This window comes from Triturus cristatus, chromosome 4_1, assembly GCF_964204655.1.
Source record: "Triturus cristatus chromosome 4_1, aTriCri1.1, whole genome shotgun sequence".
NCBI classification, from domain to species: domain Eukaryota; kingdom Metazoa; phylum Chordata; class Amphibia; order Caudata; family Salamandridae; genus Triturus; species Triturus cristatus.
In genome coordinates, this window is record NC_140585.1 from 860,199,994 (window position 1) to 860,217,983 (window position 17,990).

At 48.6% G+C, this 17,990-nt stretch overlaps 1 protein-coding gene across 5 annotated transcripts in view; it reads right to left on the reverse strand.

Annotated features, from left to right (window-relative positions):
- The window catches only part of TASOR2 (transcription activation suppressor family member 2), a 1,022,580-nt gene that overhangs the window by 743,697 nt on the left and 260,893 nt on the right, over positions 1-17,990 (reverse strand). The window lies entirely within an intron of this gene.

Genomic DNA, 17,990 nt, shown 5'->3' on the forward strand with positions numbered 1-17,990 from the left:
TATACCATTCTTTTCACTGGATTGCACTAGTGCACTGCTCATACCTAGGGAACTACTTTCTCTTTAAGAACTTCATGAGTACATTTTTTTGTAGCTCTCTCCTCCGTTTGCCTCTCATCTCCCCTACTATCCCCCGAATACCTGACCACACTGCTGTGTTGCTCCTGCAACCCTGTTTGCTCTTTCCCTCAAGTGCTCCTTTTTCCGCTTGATACCCTAAGCCGCCCCACCCCACACATTGGGTGTTGCTGTCCCCCCCCTTTATTGTATATCCCATGCCTAAAGGAAGCCTGTTGCTCCCTCCACCCACTTCCATTGTTTGCTCTGACCAACTGCTTTGTTGCTCCCCCACCCCTCTTGATTCCTAAAATACTTTTATTTTCTCTCTTTGGAAGGATGGCAGTGTTTTCTTAACAGGCACAGGCATGTACCAGCTGCTTATAGAAGAAAGACTCTGGAACCCCTTCATTTTCAGTGATTAAGGTGTAATAAATGCTGTTATTTACAATATGCGTGCGCATCATAAATTATAGTCCTTAAACCTATCTGGAATATGAAATGTCCTTCCCGACCTCCTTAAAGACAGACCATCCTTCGCCAACTTGCTTCTCAGAACACTCAATCATGGTGCTCATCGCATCACCCTCCCAAAACTGTTTTCACCAACATACTCTCGTTTCATAATGTCCCATCATCCTCTTCAACATGGTTCTTGTCTCCCTCACAGCTCTCATGGGATTGGAATAGGGCGATTTCCCTTGCAAATATTCCAAGGATTCTTAATTTTCACCACCTGTCCCACATCAATGCTCAATGCTTTCCTTCTTAATTTTTCATCAAAAATGTTTTTATATTCAATTCATTTTCTACCTGCTTTAGGTCTGCTTAACAAACCTCATTCTACCACTATGATCTCCAAAATAACCCTTTCTAGACTCTTCCCTCCTCAATTCCTCCTTGGATCACCTCAAAGAACAAGTTACTACTTGTGTAACGATATATCTGTAAGAGACATTAGTTAGTGATAGATTCCTTACCTTAGAATATCCCGAGGCGTCAGGCCGGATCCGAAAAGTTTTTTCGCTAGAAGTACCCCTGCGCGTCAGTAGGTGGCATTGTGCGGTCCGCGTCCGTCGCATGCACTGAGATGAGATCAGGGAGGCTACTTAGGCGCTACCCATGCGCGCGGACGTCAGTTCTGTAAACGACTTTTCCACGCCAGGAACGCAGAGCCATGCAAGAAACTGACCACTGGTGCCATGAAACTAGGGCCCTGAAAGGGGGATGGCCTTAACCCTAGAAATCAATTTGCAGAATGGGGAGGATGGGTGGGGCGGTAAGGAATCTATCACTAACTAATGTCTCATACAGATATATTGTTACACAAGTAGTAGTAACTTGTGCATATGAAAGAGACACGTTTGTGATAGATTCCTTACCTTAGAATAGATACCCCAGCAATACCAACCCCGGTGGTGGGTCTGCGAACACGATTACACCAGAAAGTCACAGAGAACAGAACGGCCAAAGAAGCCGTCTCTCCGGACACGACTGTCAAGGCAGTAATGCTTGGTAAACGTGTGCAGCGAGGCCCACGTAGCTACCTGACAAATGTCCTGCAAGGGGACACCGCGTCCCAAGACAGTAGTGGCTGCCGTTGCCCTGGTAGAATGGGCACGCAGCCCCACAGTAGGCTCCTTCTTAGGCCTTGATGCAGAGAACGACCCACCGAGAGATGGTCCACTTGTGCACAGTCCGACCTCTTCTGGCGCTCACGTACCAACAAAGAACTGGTCATCCACCCAGAACTGTCGCGTGCACTGCAGGTAGAACAACAGCACATGTTTTGGGTTCAGACGGTGGAGCCTCTCCTCCTCTTTCGAAGGATGCGGAGGCGGAAAGAAGGTGGGCAAAGTGATGGTCTGCCCGATGTGGAAGGGCGTGACAACCTTTGGCAAGAAAGAAGGACGGGTCCTTAAAACCACCTTGTCCGGATGAACAGAAAGGAAAGGAGGTTTGGAAGAAAGAGCCTGGAGCTCACTCGCTCTTCTGGCAGAGGTGATAGCTACCAGGAAGGACGTCTTGAGAGTGAGAAGATGCAAAGAACAGGTATGAAGGGGCTCGAAGGGAGCGCACATCAGATATGTCAAGACAAGATTTAAGTCCCATTGAGGTATTGTGAATGGCACAGGACGAAACGTGTGCGTAATGCCTTTTAGGAAACGGTTAACAACTGGGGACTTAAAAAGAGAAGGCTGATCTGGAAGCCCTAAAAAGGCAGATATGGCAGAAAGATAACCTTTGATAGTGCCCAGAGCAGAGCCCTGCTGGGCCAAAGAAAGAAGGAACAGAAGGACTTTAGAAAGAGGGGCAGAAAGGGGATCCACAGCCTTAGCTGTGCACCATGCCACAAACTTGTTCCACCTGCAGCCGTATACTGTTTTAGTGGTGGGCCGCCTGGCCGCCAGAATGACATCACAGACTTGGGGAGGAAGATCAAAGGCTGTCAACTGTCGCTGCTCAATCTCCACGCATGGAGGTGGAGGCTGGACAGGTTCGGGTGGAAGACCGTCCCTTGCTGCTGCGACAGAAGATCCTCCCGAAGAGGCAGACGGATCGGGGGATCGATCGCCATGCTGAGTAGATCGGGATACCAGTATCTTCGTGCCCAATCCGGAGCCACAAGGATGACTTGGGCCCGGTTGCGCCGAATCTTCTTCAGCACTCTGGGCAGAAGTGGTATAGGCGGAAAGGTGTACAATAGACTGCAACTCCACTCACGACGAAAAGCGTCGCCTAGCGAGTGTCGCCTTGGAAATTCCAACGGGCAGAACTGATGACATTGCGCGTTCTCTTCGGTGGCGAATAAATCTAACAAAGGTTCTCCCCACTGCTGAAAGATACCTTGCACCATGTCAGAGGTCAGATGCCATTTGTGATCCATCAAGCACCGGCGGGTGAGTTCGTCCACCCTGGCGTTCAGAGAACCTGCCAGGTGTTGAACCACCAAGGTAATGCCTTGATGTTCCAGCCATGTCTAGAGGCGCAGAGCCTCCTGACATAGGGTCCAGGACCCCACCCCACCCTGTTTGTTGCAATACCAAATGGCGGTGGTGTTGTCCGTGAACACCTGCACCACACTTCCCCGGACAAAGGGAAAGAATGCCTTCAGTGCAAGTCGGATCACCTGAAGCTCCAAAAGGTTGATATGGAGCCGGGAATCCGCCTGAGACTAGAGTCCTCTGATCTCCGCCTCTCCCAAGTGGCCTCCCCATCCTAGGAGGGACGCATCCGACACCACTGTGTGCTCCGGTTGGGGAAGGGAGAGGGATCTGCCATTGACCCAATCGCGATTTGTGAGCTACCACTGCTATTGCCGTGCAGTGCCCTCCGAGATCTGGACATGATCGAACCGGTTGCCCTGATGCTGCGCCCACTGGAACTTCAGGTCCCACTGCAGAGCCCGCATATGCCATCTGGCATGTGGTACCAGCAAGATGCAAGAAGCCATCAGGCCCAGGAGCCGGAGGGTCATCCTGACTGAAACCCGGGATAGAGGCTGAAAGATCGGAATCATAGCCTGAATATCCCGGAGTCGCTGGATGTGGAAACTAAGTTTTTGCACTCGTATACCAAGCAATCGACATGTTTTTCTTCATTAATTAAAGTGAATATCTTTTACTGCAAACTAACCCTAATCAATGTAGGGAGAAAAATACATCATCAATGGCAGTGGAGAGAGTACTCAATCATTTAATTCTACTAAAATGAACGTATTCAAGATAAGTAAAGACATGTTTCACAGGCCCTAAGTACTATATCACCTTGGGAGGAAAAACCCGAAACAGCGTCGAATCCAGAACCGCTCCGATGAAGGGGAGCTTCTGAGAGGGACTCAGGTGTGACTTCGGCACGTTGATGGAGAACCCCAGCAAATGCAGGAGGTCGGCCGTAGTCTGAAGGTGGTTGACGACTGCCTGGGGCGAGCCCGCCTTCAGCAACCAGTCGTCGAGGTAAGGGAAGACTGACACCCCTTACCTGCGCAGGTGAGCCGCGACCACCGCCATCACCTTCGTGAACACCCGAGGGGTGCTGGTAAGGCCGAAGGGGAGCACGGCAAACTGAAAATGCTCATGGCCTATCGTGAACCGCAGGTAACGCCGGTGGGCCGGCAGGACGGGGATGTGAAAATATGCGTCCTGCAAGTCCAGCGCTACCATCCAGTCTCCAGGGTCGAGGGCAGCCAAGACCTGAGCCAGAGTCAGCATTTTGAATTTCTCCTTTCGGAGTAAGCGGTTGACGTTCCGGAGATCCAAGATGGGACGCAGATCCCCTTTGTCGTTCTTGGGGACCAGAAAGTAGTGGGAATAACAACCACTCCCTACTTCTGGCCCAGGAACGCATTTAATGGCCCCCTTGGCCAAAAAGGCCGTAACTTCCTGCTGGAGAGCTGCCAAGTGTTCCCCCGACATGCGGTGGTACCGAGGTGGCATGGCTGGAGGGGTGGACTGAAAGGGAAGGGAGTAACCCTTGCGGATGAGCTGCAACACCTACTTTTCCGATGTGATAGCACGCTAGTGGGGGAGGTGATGGCGGATCCTGCCACCCACCGGCATGGGGTGCTCCATAAATCTCAGATTAGGAAGGTTTGGAGGTTGAAGCAGCGGGGCCGGAGGTGGACTGACCCCTGCGCTGATTCCCAGACCCACCCCTGCGGAAACCGCATCCGCGCTGAAGCTGGTTCTGTACAGGCTTGCTGAAGGAACGTGCCTGGGCGCCCCTGATTTGACCAAGAAAGGAACGAAAACCAGGAGTGGCTGGGCTTTTCGTAGAAAGACCCAAGGACTTGCCCGTAGCCCGCGAGTCCTTAAAACGCTCCAGTGCACTGTCGGCCTTGTCGCCCAACAGACGGGTGCCATTAAAAGGCATGTCTATGAGTGAGCTTTGTACATCTGGCGAGAACCCGGTAGATCTCAACCAACGAAGCGCCACAGTCATAGAAATGGCTCTACCCAGTGAGTCCGCGGTGTCCAAACCACACCGAATAGCGAACTTAGCCGCATCTTTACCCTCGGCAACAACTTGAGACAGCACAGTTTGGGCCTCTTCAGGACACGGAGGCAACACCTGTGCAACGGCATCCCACACCGCGTGGGAATAGCGGCCAAAGAGGCAAGCGGTGTTCACCGACCGCAGCCCTAAGCCGGCCGAAGAGAACAGCCGCTTGCCGAACTGCTCCTGCTACTTAAGAGTCCTTATCTGGCGGAGCCCTGGGAAAGGCACTCTGAGACGTCGAAGCTTGGATGACCAGGCTCTCGGGTGTAGGATGAGTGGTCAAAAAGGCAGGGTCACCCGGGGCCGGGAGATGATGCCTGGCGACATCCTAATCCACCGGGGCCCCTCGTGACAGGCCGCGACCAAGTGCCTGGTAAGACGTCAGTGAGGGCGTCGTTAAAGGGCAGCAGGGGCTCCGACGAAGAGGGCACCATCTGGAGCACCTCCGTGAGGAGATGAGTCTTGAGGGCCACCGTAGGGAGATCAAGGTGGAGGACCTCAGCGGCCCGACGAAGCACCATCGTGTAGGAAGCGCCCTCCTCCATGGTAGGCGGAGGAGAGGCAAACCCCGGGTCAGAGGAGAGATCGAGGCAACTGGCCTCCTCCAACTCCACAGCCCAGTCCTGCTCTGAGTCAAACTGACGAGCAAGAGGGTCCTCGGACCACTCCCAGTTATCCTCCACCTCCGCCGTATGCTGGACAGGCTGTGGCGGCAGGGCAGGGACCGGGGAAGGAACAACGGCGCCAGACGGGGCAGAACCGGTGCCGTGTCCCAGTGCGGATCCCAGGAAGGGACAAAATTGCCCGAGAATCTGAGCCGGAACAAATGGTACCCACTGCGGCGCCGGAAGCTGAGCCGAGGGTGGCACTGGGGCAGGAGCCGACAGCATGGGACCTTGTGGCGCCGTGGATGGGACCAGCGGTGCGGGATCCTGCGGCTCCGGAGCCCCCGACGGCCCTACAGGATACTGACATGGGACCGTGGGGCCCGAGGGCGCACCGGCGGGAGCCCGAGGCCGAAACAGGCGGTCCAAGGTGGCAAGAAATTCTTGCACCTGAGCGGGAGTTGCCGACGGACCCGGGTAAGGTGGGTAGGCCGCGGGACTCCCGGGCTCCGAAGGAACCGCAGGGGCAGAAACCCTGTCCGCATACGGGGACCGACGGGGGGACGTCGTAGAGCGACAACGCTTCTTTGACTTCTTTTTGTGTCGTCTCGGAGAGGGAGGAGAAGAAGAGGGAGGAGAGGGCAGAGAGGGAGGATAGGAGGAGGAAGAGGAGGAGGAAGAGGAGGAAGAGGAGGAGGAAGAGGAGGAAGAGGAGGAGGAAGAGGAGGACAAGAGTCTCAAAAGATAGTCAAAGAGTGACTGAGGTACGTGCTCTAACCGGATCTGTGCTTACTGGCGCAGAAAAAGGAAGAACTGACGTCAGCGCGCATGGGTGGCGCCTAAATAGTCTCCGTGACGTCATCTCGGTGCATACGACACCAGCGACGGCCGCGGAGCCGCACGACGCCACCAACTGACGCGCAGGGGTACTGCTAGCGGAAAAACTTTCCGGATCCAGCCTGACGCCTGGGGATATTCTAAGGTAAGGAATTTATCACTAACGTGTCTCTTTCAGATCCTCATTTCACTACTACTACTGCAGAGGTGTCCTTTGGAGTCGGGTTTTCTTACCAGCTCCTGGTAGTGGTCGGGGGTGGGCTCTCCGGATTGAGGCTGCAGGTGTCAGTTGGAGGCTTGATGCAGGTCAGGGATCAATGGTTCTCGGGTCAGGATTGCATGGGAGACCTCCTTGAAGTGTTGGGCCACTCAAACTATGGGCATCGGGTGCTGACGGTGGATCCGGCTGGACCCAGAGTCTGAGAGTGAGCAAATTCCGGTGCTCACAGGAGATTAAGTCTGGTTTGGGAAGGTAGAGCAGGTCCTCTGGGTTCTCGGGGTCTGCTGGCTGCAGGACACACTGGGATTTCACTGTGGTCGGTCGAGGTTGAGACAGGCCGGTAGGGCTGGGGCCAAGGCACTTGGTGTCCTCCTCGTCTTCCTCAGCACGGCTGTTCGGTCCTTCTTGTTTGAGGAGGCAAGGTTCGGGGTCACCCCTAAATACTAAATTTAGGGTTATTTCAGGTAGGTACAGGTCAGGACCAATGGGTCCCTTTCTTGGGATGGGTACACACCTTATTATGTGACCCTCCAGTGGGAGGGAGGCACAAGCCTCACTCTGGTTGGCTGGGTCCCCCCATCTGCAAGATGCGTGGACAGAGTTGTGCTTCACCTCCCCCGACTGGTGGGGTTGATAAAGGTGGGCACACCCGTCCCCCTAACTTGGTTTTCCCGCCGATTCTCCCTCCCAAAGGGGGGGTCGGAACCGGTGGAAGCCAGTTGCTGGGAGCAGCAAATGGCTGGAGTTGCTCGCAAAGGCAGCAAGCCTTTGAAGTTTCCCCTTCCTGGACCCTGCCCATCCTGGGGGAGGAGGCTTGGCACCTCGTCCCAGTATGTGCTTTGTTTCAGGACCCCAAGAGCAGCAGGCTCTAGACCCAGGAGTCCAGAAACATGTTTGGTGGTGACAGCTGGTGAGTAGCCACTCAGCCAAGACACTAGAGTACGGTTGTTTTTCAGGGGGCATCTCTAAGATGCCCTCTGAGGGCATTTTTCATTTAATCCCACACTGGCATCAGTGTGGGTTTAATGTGCTTAGACGTCTGATACCAAGCTTCCCAGTTTTCAGTAAAGCCATTCTGGTGCTGTGGAATTCGTAATGACAAACTCCAAGGCCGTAATGACAAACTCCTAGACCATATACTCTTCATGGCATTAGTGCACTTACAGTGTCTAAGAACTGACTTAGACACTGTAGAGGTACAGGGCTCATGAACCTGTACCTTCACTACTGGTATAGTGCACCCAGCTAGAGGGGTGGCTTACCTATGCCAGGGGAGTGGATGGTAAGCATGGTACAGAGGGATGTGTGCCATGTCAACCCTTCACTTGGTTCTGCACCAAAACACGCACCCTGCAATGGTAGTGTGTGGGTAAAGGTACAGGGCCTCTAAGGGTGGCACAATAAGTGCTGCAGCCCTTAGAGGTATTCCCTGGTCACAGTGCCCTTGGTACCTTTTACAAGGGACTTACATGTGGCCAAAGAGTTGCCAATTGGGTTTTGCAACAGTACAGTTTAGGGAAAGAACATAGGCCCTTGGTACCTGACTGGCAGGAACCCAGGGCACGCTCAGTCAAAGTACATCAACATTCTGCGAAAGGTGGGGGGCAACCATGCAAAAAGGGCCACTTTCCTACACAAGCACTCTCGCCCCCTAAATGAAAGAGGATGAGACTATTCTTTCACTAGAGTCTTCACTGTCTAAGTGGGAAAACCTGGAAAATCCATCTGCATTGGCATGGGCAGTCCCAGGTCTATGTTCCACTGTAATGTCCATTCCCTGTAGGGGGATAGACCACCTCAAAAGTGTAGGATTTCATTTGCATTAGCCATTTGAGAGGTTTGTGGTCAGTCTGAACTGTGAAGTGAGTACCAAACAAGTATGGCCTCAATCAAAGTCTTCAAGGACAAACCACACCAAAGGCCTCCCTCTCAATGGCACTCCAATGCTGCTCCCTATGGAGTAAACTCCTGCTTATAAAAGCAACTGGCTGGTCTTGGCCTTCATCATTGGTCTGGGATAGGACCGCTTCTATCCCTAGCACAGAGGCATCTGTCTGCACAATGAACTGCTTGGTATAGTCTGGAGCTTTGAGAATTGGTGCTTAGCACATTGCCTCTTACAGGGTGTCAAAAACCTTTTGACAGCTAACTCTCCAGTTTATCTTTGTGGGCACCTTCTTGGAGGTAAGTTCTGTGAGAGGTGTCACAATGGACCCATACCCTTTCATAAACCCCCGGTAGTACCCAGTCAAGCCATGGAATGCCCTGATTTGGGTCTGGGTTGTTGGAGCTTCCCAGTACAGGATGACCTGGATCTTGGGATGTAAGGGTTGCCTTTGGCTTCCACTCACAAGGTGGCCCAAGTATACAACTGTTCCCTGCCCTATCTGGCATTTGGATGCCTTGATAGACCTGCAGCTTGCAGGGCTTTTAAAACCTTTCCCAGGTGATCCTGCCAGGTGGAGCTAAAGACAGCAATTTCAAAGATATGTTGCACTAGGGGCCTCCAGTTCAGCAGGCATTGGGTTCACCAACCACTGGAAGGTGGCAGGGGCATTCTTTGAACCAAAATGCATAACAGTAAGCTGATAATGCCCATCAGGTGTGGAGAATGCTGTATTTTCCTGGGCTCCTGGGGCCATGCCAATCTGCCAGTACCCTGCAGTTAAGTCAAAGGTACTAAGAGATTTGGCTGCACCCAATTTGTCTGACAACTCATCCGCTCTTGGGATGGGGTGAGCATCTGTTTTGGTGACCAAGTTGAGTCCTCTATAGTCCACAAAGAACCTAATTTCTCTCTTTCCACCCTGTGGATGAGGTTTGGGGACTAGGACCACTGTGCTGGCCCTGGGGCTCTCAGAAGGCTCAATCATCCCCAACGCCAACATCCTGCTGACCTCCACTTTGATGCTTTCGTTAACTTGATCAGACTTGATCAGACTTAACTATTGGCCCTACGATGCACGGGAAAGCCCATGTTCGGTGGAATTTACTGAATTACTGATTGGTTTGAATTGTGCCCAGCACATTAAGGTAGCAACTCATACAAAAGGACATACCCGTGATCAGGTTTGGACATCCAATCTTGAGGTAGTCGACCTCCAAATTCTTCCTTGTTCCTGGTCTGACCACCACGCCATTTCCTTTTCTATTCCCTTCTCCCCCCGATCACAGTCCTCCATTCTAACACTACCAAGGTCAGGAATTGGAGCAGAATTGAACCCCCACAACTGTGCTCCGCTCTTTCCTCCCCTATGCTCCATAAGCTTATGCTTAACGATCACACGGTCTCCCCGCATATACTAGCAGAAGACATAAATGCTTGGTTAGCCTCTGCTAGAGATAAACTAGCCCCGTTGAAGAAAATCAGTATTTTGAGGTCCCACGACGCTCAACGCTGGTTCACCACTGATTTAGAGGAGAAGAAATTAGCCCTCCGCCAACTTGAGCGAAAGTGGAGACTAGACTACTGCCCTCTGAAAAAGGCTGCCTTCATCTTGGCTTTGAGAAAATATCAAAACTCCATCCTTCTAGCCAAATCCGAATACTTTTCGTCTAAAATCCTCGCGTCTACTAACAAAGCCAAGGATATCTTCTCCATTGTGGATGAACTTGTCAAGCCTGACCGTATTACCGCCAAACCCATTCCCTCTCAGTCCCTATGTGACTCTCTCAACTCTTATTTTTCGGATAAAATAACTCTTATCAAAGCCAGTATCCCCAAGGTTACCTCTCCTCCAGTCTCTGATTGTCTCTACCAGAATCCCCACCGTTTTGATCTAATACCACCTATCACCCAGGAGATCTTTTCCTCCCTCCTTACTCAGGTCCGCTCCAGCTCCCCTACGGACAGCTGTCCCCCTCATATCACTCGGGAAGCCTTTCTTCACTTCCCTGAACCCCCTCTATTGCTTTTAAACAGATCTCTCTTGAAGGGTTCAGTCAATCTTTTCAAGAGCGCAGAAGTTGTACCTATTCTAAAAAAAAACGGTTCTGATACCCTGACTCTCAGCAATTTCCGCCCGATTTCCCTTTTACCTTTTCTTGGTAAAATCCTGGAGGCTCATGTCACTAAGTGCTTGAGCACCTTTGTCGAGGACACCTTCTACCTTGACCCACATCAAGCAGGCTACAGACCCAAACATTCTACCGAGTCTATTGTCCTGGCTGTCCTCGACGAACTTAGGAGGGGGGCAGACTCTAACATCTCGCAGGCTCTTGTGCTCCTGGATTTGTCGGCGGCTTTCGATACCGTCGACCACGCTTTACTGGTCGATCGGGTCGACAGTGCCGGGATCAGGGGGCTCCCCCTGAAGTGGGTCTCCTCTTTTCTTAGCGACCGCTATCAAGCAGTTCGCCTTGCTAATTTCACTTCGGAAAAGAGAAAATTGTCCTGTGGCGTTCCGCAGGGCTCCTCCATTTCCCCCCTCCTTTTCAACTTATACATCTTTCCCCTGATTTTTGCCCTCCGTAAGAGAGAAGTCGTCACCTTCAAATATGCTGTTGACCTTCAGCTAGTTTTCACCATTAATTCTTCCCCCTCCTCAATGGAAAATTTTCAATCTACTATGAATTTTATCAGTAATTGGATGAACTTAAATCAGCTCAAACTCAATCCTGATAAGACTGAGCTAGTCCTTACCGGGGCTCTCGCTAATCCTTGGAATTCCAATTTCTGGCCCAACTCACTGGGTTGCCCCCCCCTCCCCAGTCAGCTCTGTTAAGAGTCTTGGGATCATTATTAGCAGTGATCTCACTATGAAGGCCCAGATAAATTCTGAGACCTCCACCTGTTTTTTCCACCTAAGAAGAATTAGAAAGAGCAGTAGATTTCTCTCTACGGAGGCGCTCATCCACGTGATCCTTGCCCTTGTCATGTCCAGCATCGATTACGCTAACTCCTTGTACTCTGGCATCCCGGCTTACCAATCCCACCGTTTACAGCTAATCCAGAACCAAGCAGCTAGACTTGTTTATTGCTAGCCTAAATCCCACCATGTTAAACCACTTCTTAAGAATCTTCACTGGCTCCCCATCTCGCAACGGTGTCTTTTCAAACTTGGCTGCTTGATTCATCAAGCCCTCTCATCTCATGGACCAGTCTTTATTGCCTCTAGACTTCAACCATATGTCCCCTCCCGAGAGCTTCGCTCTTCTAATATGAACCTCCTGACCCCCTGCCCTTTCAGGAGGAAAAAATATGGCGGTCGACGTTTCTCGACTTTGGCTCCTCAGTTCTGGAACTCCCTGCCTTCTGAATTACGTCTCACCCCCTCCTACACTCAATTCCGGAAATCCCTTAAAACTTGGCTCTTTACCTTAGCCTACAATTAATTATTTGTCCTCTACTGTGAGATTTAATACGTCTTCCCCCTAGCGCCAAGAAACCGTTGGTTTACGTGCGCTCTAGAAGTACTTTTTAACATAACATAACATAACGGTCTGTATATTTTGTTATTGACAGGTACACTAGTCCCAGTGTCTACATCATGGGTACACCAGTTTGTCTGACCAGGGCTCAAGGAGAAGAGATTAGCATACTGCTGTAAGACTTGCTTACAGTCAGCCTAGTGTTGGGCAGTGAGGGTGTCTGAATGACACCACTGACCCATCTTTGGGGCTGTAAGAGAGGAGGTCAGGGAGAGGTTCACTCTCAGTCTTCGGATTCTCATCACTAACAATCGGCACAGTTCTATCAGCCCTATCATGGAAAAGCTTTAGGCGGTTCACATGGATCCCCCTTTTGGAGGTCTTGCTTGTTCCCAGGTCCACCAAGTAGGTGACGTCACTTTTCTTTTCTAATATGGGGTAAGGGCCACCCCATTTGTCTTGGAGGGTTCTTGGTGCCAACAGGCTCCGAATTCCACACCTTTTGCCCTGGTTGGAATTCCACCAGTGCAGCTTTTTGGTCATACCAGTGCTTCTGGAGCTCCTGGCTAACCTCAAGATGTTTAAAAGTGTTTTCCATGTACTCTGCCATTCTGGACTGTATGTCTAGTGCATAGTGCACAATATCTTGTTTGGGTTCTTGGAGAGGCTTCTCCCAACCCTCTTTAACAAGACAAAGTGGACCCCTGACAGGATGGCCAAACAGAAGTTCAAAGGGGGAAAACCCTACTCCCTTCTGAGGCATCTCTCTGTAAACAAAAAGCAAGCATGGCATGAGGACATTCCATCTCCTTTTGAGTTTTTTAGGGAGCCCCATGATCATGCCCTTCAATATCTTGGACCATTGGTTTGTGGGTGAAATGGTGTAATTAACTTGTATTGCAATCTACACTCTTTCCACATATGTTTGAGGTATGCAGACATGAATTTTGACTCCCTGTCTGAAAACCAACTCCTTAGGAAACCCTACCCTGGTGAAGACACCAATTAGGGCCTTGGCTACTACAGGAGCTGTAGAAGTCTTAAGGGGAATTGCTTCAGGGTACCTGGTGGCATGATCTACTACACCAGTATAAATTTGTTTCCAGATGCTGTGGGTGGTTAGAGTCGACCCACTATGTCCACACCTACCCTTTCCAAGGGAACCACAACCACAGGTAATGGAATTAAGGGGGCCTTTGGGTGTCCACCTGTGTTGCCACTGGCTTGACAGGTGACACAGGAGCTGACAAACTCCTTTACCTTCTGGGACATCTGGGGCCAGTAAAAGTGGCTGACTAGCCTTTCCCAAGTTTTGGTTTGGCCTAAATGGCTAGCTAGGGGGATGTCATGAGCCAAAGTGAGTAAAAACTCTCAGTACATTTGAGGCACTACTACTCTCCTAGTGGCACTAGGGTTGGGGTCTCTGGCCTCAGTATATAGGAGCACTCTAGGACCACTCTCCTTGATTATTTGTGATACCAAAATTCTAGCCAAAGTCCTATCTAACAGATTGAATCTTTTGATGGGGACCCTTGTACTACCAGACCAAGCTAGATTTATTCCGGGGCGAGCGACGTCCCATAATCTCCGTACCCTCTTCTCGGTAATGCAGAATATAGATCCCGCAATAGCTGCAGGTGCAGTTTTTTTAGATGCCACAAAAGCGTCCGATTCTGTAGAATGGAACTACCTCCTAGGAATGCTCAGACACATGGGAATGCCCCCAAGCCTTCTCAAATAGATTGAACTACTTTATCACCAGCCTCAAGCCACAGTTCTACTTAATGGCTCATGCTAGTCACCTTTCCCAATAAGCCGTGGTACGAGGCAGGGATGTCAATTATCCCCATTGTTATTCGCGATTGCAATAGAACCGTTAGCAGGTAAATTGAGACAGCATCATAAACAGTGGGCACTCCGGTGCCCCACTAGGCACATTCTAATATCTTTATATGCAGATGATGTTAGACTATCTCTGAGATACTCAGGAAAATTTGAATCAAAATCTGTGTGAATTTATTGCATTCGGTGAATATTATGGAATACAAATCAATTGGAGCAAATCACAAATCTTCCCCCTTACAAATGCTATCTCACCATATACATTAGACTTTCCCATTGAATCGAGTACCATGGAAGTTAATTATCTAGGTATCAAGATTAGTAGAGATAAAACTGAATTCATGTGCATTCATTATGGTACAACTTTAGATACCTTGACTGACTCCATCACCTGCAGGATAGCTATGCCGTTATCCATGGCAGGGCGGATCTCTCTCATAATAATATGGTGAAACTACCCAAATTATTCTGTTTACTAACATCCCCTATAACCCAGGATGGCCATTCTTTGCAGCCCTGAAAACACAGCTGATCCGGTTGGTTTGGGGGGCAAGCAACTCAGAATGAAATGGGAAGTACTGATCCGTCCTTTCTCATAAGAAGGGTTTGAAACACCAGAACTTAGAATTATATTACCTCTGCGCACAGGCATATTACGCTACATATTGGTTTCATCCTCCCTCATACATGCCACACTTAGTGGTTGAATCGGGGTATATGGACCAGACTCCACTGACTGGAGTTACTGCGACACATCCTAAAGTTAGAGACACTGATCCTACCACAGTAGCATGCACAACTATGGCATGGTGAAAATGAGCAGTAATGCTGGATACGTCAATGCTATACTCGCCCGAGTACCCCTTAAGTACCATCCAGACCTAAAAGTAACTTATGAATTAGCATGTAGCCAGGTATTGGATAAAGTACATATACAGGAATGGGGGACCCATATGATAATGGAATGTTTCGGACAAAGGAACAATTCTTCCATGGAAAAACACCAACAACTATGGATCTCTTCATGTACAATAGGTTTAGGCAAAGTATAAAGACTGCCACCCCAGCGTTTCCGCAGGAACCGCAGACTCTGCCCCCACTGCATTTGATAATACAATCGGACCCGCCACAACACGTAACCTCCCTAGTATATCCTAATACACAAACATCTTGTAAGCCATACCAGTTAATACCATGCACACATTGGGACAGGAAGCTCTGAATAACCCTTCTGGACAAACAGTGGGAGCATTGTTGTAGGCAGACAGGGAACATAACTGCAAACAGTAGACTACGTATGATGCATTATAAGTGGTTGCATCGCCTATACTAGACCCCGGTCAAAATGTACAAATTTCAACTTAAGGATAACGATAAATGCGAGTGTTGCGGATGGGAAGCTGCTGACTTTCTACATTTGGCACGGGAATGTCTTGACATTAATCGGTACTGGAATCAGGAATTTAGTACAATGGCATAAATGATAGGATCTCCCCTACAAGTTTCGGGGTCACAGCCATTGAGGTAAAGGCAGCATATAAGAAATATGTGGCGTTCGGGGTTGCTGATAGCTAAGCGTAGAGTCGCATGTAGGTGGGCAAGAGGAAGAGCTCCTAAATTCAAGGAATGGATTCAAGACCTAATATTTTGGCAGGAACAATCACTCACTTATCCAGAGTTAGTTACTCCTGCACTCTTCCAGACAAAAGGATATTTGGGACCCATTGAAAACATATCTACTAACTACACAGGTATAAATAAAAATACCTATAAAAAGAAAGGGCACTAGTGCAATAATGGCAAAGATCAACAATTTACATCTATGCATGCCCCCCATGCATATGTTGAACACAGAGATGGGATGAGGGGACTGAGAGGTGAAAGAACACACTGGCGATTATGATATGCAATGCTATGATGCCATGACCAGACTGTGAAATGACTCAAAAGTATGTGAATAATGTCCTGGGAGACACCCTGGCGACAGAACTGTATCAATTGATACTGCGATATGAACTTATGTGCAGGAAATAATTGCTGTATGTGCACTGCTGATGTTATTTTATTTGAAATGTAAATTTATAAAAAGTGCTCGCCCACACTACCACAAAAAAAAGAGCATACGGGATTATTACTTGCGCCTCTGTAAATCAATAAGGGTTGCCTGGACTCCCTGCACAGTGTACCTAATTTTGGTGCACTATATAGAAAGCCAGCTCCCCACATACAGTGTGTGGTCTAGTACAAACTGTGGGTTCTGTAACCCAGCCTAAGCGAGACTATATACACCATAATGTTCTATGTAGAGCACATCATGATTAGGTGCTGCTTCTGGAAAAAAAAAATATCTGTCAAAGCATCCAACTGTTACTTGACACTACACCTGCAAAATATGAAATATTTGAACTTTTATAATATATAACATCAATACAATTCACTGAAAAATCTCAAGGTTTGTGCATTAAAGCAACGCTAGGCAACTGGAGCCAATTTCAGGTTATAGATCAGTGTGTTTGTTGCAGGGATCTGCATACAGCTTGTATGCATCCCATCAAATCTTAGCAAGGCTGAATAAATACCATGTAAGTACAGACACTATTACTGTTCCAAAACAATTCAAAATCCTGTCTAATTTAAAGACGTTTTTGCTTCTCCGTTTGAGTCCTCTATCAGAGACAAAAAGAACATATCCTTCTGTATTCGAGCAAAAGCTACATGGCTAATGAAACACTATCTGCTTTGTGGTAGATACAATGTACAAGGGGTACACCTGCAAGTACAATATTAGTAGATAAGTAGAATGAACTTGCAATTTGTCTATGGCATAGTAGAAAGTCTTGACAGCCCTTCTTATAATAAAACTATAATTCTGGTTACACCTACCTAGAAAAGGATATGAAAGCTCTTTGAAATCTCCATATAAGTAATAAAGGTTTATCACTAAGATGGGCACAAGTAATTTTGATGATGCCAAAATATAACAGGGGAAAATTGAAGGTTCTAGGATGTGGGTAATAGCGCTAAAAATAATGATTTATTGGGGAAATCCAACCTGTTCCAACTAAACAGTTGCAGGAAATGACAGTGTGAGGTTTCACATGGAAAAAAAGATCTGTGGGGATCAGAGTAAGAAAGCCACTACCAAAAGGCTGTGCATTCATTAAGCAAATTAAATAGGCCATCGGACACAACTCAGCAAAATAAGTTCTGATGTGCAAACACCTGATAATCCATTAGAAGTTGGAGAGGGGAAAAAAAAAAAGGAACTGGCTCCAAGCTCTTTCACACTAAAATATCCCGGAGCATGTTCATGTTCTCACCTGCCAGTGGATGTAGAATGGATAGGAAAATATACAGGGTTAACAGGAAATCTATGCATGAGTGTTCCCTGGGTGAACACTTCTTCAATAGAAGTGGAAGCTGGTGAGCGCCTAATCAGGGTGAAGCAATAGTGTGTAGAATGTTTTCCATAAACGCATATTTTGTTATTCAATCAACAAAATGTTACATCTTTAATATCTCAGTACAGACTGGTGCAGTGCAAATGTCTGCAATCTGTATTCACCCAGAATTTAAGTCCATCTTCAACCAGTGGTCAGCCAGATTACCAAGTAGAAACATTTGGGTGGTCTTATCTCAATTGCTGCTGAGTGCACTATGCAAGCTGTGCATTAAATATGCCTTGGAGATCCCCGATTTGTCACATCTAAACATTAGTGGTGTGTCTTAACATTACCCAATAATGGGGATATAGCGCTTGCTGAAATCTCTTCCACTTTTGAGTGGGAATGACTTCACTCTTAGGTTCTAAAAGTGGAAAACAAAGTGTGAAATGTGTGGAAAGCGGATCGTCATCCGACTGCTGGAAAAAATGTGATGAAATAAATGTGAAGAAAGACACAAAGGGGATAAGGACAAGGACAAGGGAAGCCTAAATTTCTGATATCCTATCAAACATTGGTTCTTCTCAGACAGCACAAAAATTCTAAATACTCCACTTTCTTATGATGAATTATTTTGTGTTGGTTGAGGTCACCTCAATTGAAGCTGATTCTGTGGAT